The sequence below is a fragment of the Cynara cardunculus genome, assembly GCF_001531365.2.
Source record: "Cynara cardunculus var. scolymus isolate 2C chromosome LG 9, CcrdV1, whole genome shotgun sequence".
Classification (NCBI taxonomy): Eukaryota; Viridiplantae; Streptophyta; class Magnoliopsida; order Asterales; family Asteraceae; genus Cynara; species Cynara cardunculus.
Genome location: NC_037536.1, coordinates 13,596,467 through 13,601,336, shown reverse-complemented (window position 1 = coordinate 13,601,336; position 4,870 = coordinate 13,596,467).

The following is a 4,870-nucleotide window of genomic DNA, read 5'->3' as shown; positions in this document are numbered from 1 at the left end:
GAATTCAGTTATGGGATGAAATCGGATAGGGATGAACGGGTTTAAGAGTTTTAAGAGTTTAAGAATTTTTAAGAGTTTTAGCCAAATGCATTATAATATAGTATAGATATATATATATATATATATATATATATATTTCAATCTATTCACATCTCTATATAACTCATTCGTATATATGTTCAGTAACTGTGAACATATATATGTAAATTGAGAAAATTAACGGACTGTAATATACGTAAGAAGTATGGATAATTTGTATCAAATAGTTGATGATGAAAAAGAAATTACGAGTAGAGAAATAACATATTCAAGTTAGAAGAATATTTTAATGCACCAAAGTATCAACCCGACCAATCCGACTAATCTGACCAATCTGTACGGTTTGGGTTGGGTTGGGTTGCACTTTAGTTTAGGTTGAGTTAAGATTTTTTTCAAAATGCAAATATTGGATTGCGTTGTTCAAATACCTTCAACCCAACCCATGAACACCTTAGTCATAGCATCTTAAATTTTTGACAACGATTTTCAATGATAAGACCAAATAAATCACAGTGGTGAAATCCGTCACAAACAATATCAATGATTGCATAAACCGCCACACCCTTTTTCTGGTGGATATGTCCATGTCTAAAATGTATATTTGAATACAGAGTGGTTAAAAAAGGAAAAGGTATTAAAGAAGTAAGAATAAATGTTTATATGTGAATATCTGGTTAATGTACCGGGTAAATTATTGCATACGATTTCGTTTTGATGTACTATAATCATACACAGTAAGATAAATGAGAGTGTTAAATCTTACCGGTAAACGTTCAGCGGGTAAACGTTAAAGTAAACAGTCCCTTATTTTTATATTTAATAATCATTAAATTATATTATACTGATTGATTTTAACAACTGTATTTCCAGCTATGTATAACAATAAAAAAATTGTCAGAAAAAATACTTATTTTTATATACTTGGGGACCGTTTACAAAATGCTTACAGGGTAAGGGTTTTTACCATGTGTCACTTGCCTTGGTGTGCAAGTTATCTGTCAAGAATCTCATCTAGTTAACACATATCGGGTAACAGATACTTACCAACGGTCCATTCAGATGATCGATAATATTACCCGATATGGTAAATGAAGATAGTGTCTCACACTGGTAAGTGGTAACGATATTTTCTATTTTTCAATAATCTTGAATAATGATTAATAACTGCTATTTTGATGAATAACTGTACATTTTCTTATGTTTCGTTCGTATTTTGAAAATTATTGGACAATTTAGAGTCGTTGAATTTTAACAAATTTTTTACAATTATTGTCTGTTTCAGGGGCCGTTTATCAAACACTTATCTGATAAGTGCTTAACGGTAAAATTTAACAATACCACTTACTTACCGGATAAGACTTTAGTCCACCAAAACCATATCGTATGCAACAATTTACTCAGTAAGCGTTTACCATGGTAAAAGTTGTCGCCATCACTTACCGGGTAAGACTCTCGGTTCTTGTCTCCCTCTTACCAGATAAGGTTCTTGGTCTTTACCATATTCATCCGGTAAGGTAACGTGACTTGGTAAGCGCTTACCCTGGTAAGCGTTTGGTAAACGGCCCCTTACATTTTCAAAAATACTAATGAAAAAACAACTCGTAATACATAATGTAGTTTAAGACGTCGAAATCACTTACTCCAATGATTATCATCGTTGTCTCGACAACAGAGAGGGGAAAAGGGAAGAAGGGCTCGAAGAATGAGTTGAGTCGTGCAAAACATTACTGATTATTTATATAGCTCACGAAATAAACGAGCATAAACTGCCAAAAGAAAGTTTCACAAAAAGCAACAATTTGTCGTCCACAAATTCACAACTATATCAGGAAAAAAACGTGTTCAAACGCTTTGTAATTATGCAACTCGTTTGCATAAATGAAAACGATTATAACTTTGACTTGTTCACATAAAGCACGAAGTGATCCTCGAGATTTTTCAAAGGAAAGCTTTTTCACCTCATCTATTTTTGGCAAGCTTCCCATCTGAGCTTCTAATATTCATCTATAGAGAACTTCCCAATTTAGAATCCACAATACGAAATAAGCATATTGGTATTAAAGAGACAGCTGATTAAATTATCGAAACAAATGAGATGCAACACGAGGTGATAACGGGTGCACCAACAAAATTATAAAAATACCCTTTTAAATAATTGTGATATCTAACTTTTAATCGTCCAAGGGGTTGTTTGTTTACCTCTTAATAGTTCCATTAAGAGGCAGTCTCTGAATCGTTAAGAGGTGAATTTTGTTTGCAAAATAAAAGTCTGTCTCTTAATGGTTCTAAAACTCTCTGAATGATTTTGTATCTGGAGCATCTCTTAACCATTCAGCGCCCTAATTTCATTGTAAATAATTACCAAATAATTATATTTCATTTTGCACTATATCATGAGAGCCTCTTAATCATTTTGACCACTTTGTTTACCTCTAATAGTTTCAGTAAGAGACAACATCTGAATCGTTAAGAGGTGAATCTTGTTTGGCAAAAAAAAAAAGTCCGCCTCTTAATGGTTCTAAAACCCTCTGAATGATTTTGTATCATGAATCTCCCTTAACCATTAAGAGCCCTAATTTCATTGTACACAATTACCAAACAATTTGCACAATATCATGAGAACCTCTTATTCATTATGCACTAAACTATTCAGCAATTGTCAAACAACCCATTATTCTGCAGCAAACCATTCAGCAACTGTCAAACGTCCCCTAAGTCTATGATGCTTGATTCCATCATCGCACTGCTTGAACTGGACACAGTTGCTCCATATGGAAGATAAAGACGACTGACCACGGAAATTGATATCAGCTAGTGGGATAGCACTCGAACTCATCGTTTCATTTAATTGTATGCCATTTAGTGATCGTAATCAACCCACCTTCCAATTAGAGTTTGGCTCAAAAGATTCTGATATAATCCGATGGAATTGAAATGACATATCCTGTGGAATCAATTCCCATAACTTGTTTGACTTGGAAAGCGGAAAGAATTGACTGTCATCGGAATTAACAAGTCATTTTGAACAAGGGAAATGATGATTGATCACTCCATCACTCTTAAAAAACCTCCATTCTCAACACGAGAGAATCAAAGGAAACAACTATAACAATTATTCTTTAATAAAAGTACGTATTTACCTATCAATTACGAATCCGTTTTCGGGTCTTGTACACACCGTCCGTCACACTATGGGAGAACCCATATAAAGTTTTACTATGAGCAGATTGTAATCAAATATAGTTATTACTGTAGAAATTGACACAATGACTAATCTGATATTTCTTTCATCGCACCCAATATGCCAATATGAAATAAATGACTCGTGCATTGTTGTAGCTAATGCGCTAAGTATCCCGCCTGGGGAGTACAATAAAGGGGGCTAAGTTGTTCCAGTTTCATCTGAGGGATATGAACAGGAAGCTTTGAGAAAACTGGTGTTTTCTGAATTATATGAAACCAGTAAGCAAACCACGTCTCAGAGTCAGATGCCGATGAACACATTGAACTTTCTATGTAACAGACTGTCGGTGATAAGCAGGAGGAAGGTGAGGACATGATTCTTTTCCCTTTCTTTCATTTCCAGAGATCTCCAGAATATCACTATCTTTGCAAATGGCATCAAAGACAGTAAAAAAAAAAAGAAAAAAAAAGAAAACATTTTTCAGCTAGATCTGCAAGTGGGTGAAAATTGAAAAAAAAAAGAGCACTTTTCACCCGGGGCGGTAAATGACACCTCCGCAAGTCAATGAAAAGTGATTTAATTTGTCATTTAGCTCCTTTGCAAGTGACGAATGTGTTCTAAAACCATATATATATATATATATATATATATAGAGAGAGAGAGAGAGAGAGAGAGATGATCGTTCAAATAAAAACCACTCAATTTGTACAAACCGTGAAACCCACATTCAACCAATCATAATTTTTCATTTTGTTCATTTTTTTTTTGTAATTATGAGAGGTTGATTAACCATTTTTATTGTGAAGGGTGTTAAACATGGATATTATCATTCTCATTATTTTAATTTTAGAGAAATACATTAAACAATTTAATTAAAATTTCATTAAATATTATATGAAACAATTTCATAACCATATATGAAACGATTTCATCAAAAAGTATTATATGAAACAATTTCATGAAAAAATTTCATAAGATTAAACAATGAAATCGACGTATGAGGGTGGTTTGTACGGTTTGTACAAATAAGGATAGTTTTTATTTGATCGCTCATCTATCTATCTCTCTCTGGTTATTATACAACCCTTGACATATGTGCAACCAATACAACCCAATCTCAACCGTCCATTTCATTTGATTAATATGTGATTTCATAGAAGTTTTGATTGTTTCCTAATATAAAATGTTGATCATGTTTAATGAACTATATTCATCTTCCATAAATATTCAAATCATAATAAATGAACTCTCATCATTTTCCATAAATATCTCAATTTATTGGGTTGCATTGGTTATACAAATGCGATAAGTTGTATTTGAACCAAACTCTCTCTCTCTCTCTCTCTCTCTCTCTCTCTATATATATAGGGTTGAGTTCACGTGAGACCAAGGGTTTTTCGTGAGACCCGTAAGACCAATTTATTTTCATTGATCAACTTTATAAACTAATGATCTAATGGTCTAAAATTGCACGATAACAATTTTGTGATTATTGAGAAGTTTCGTGGCAATTTTGTGATTATGAATATTCAGATTGTAGATCTAGTCCAAGGTTGAGAATTGGTCTTACGGATCTCACAAAAAAATCATTGGTCTGACATAATCCCAAATCTATATATATATATATATATATATATATATATATAT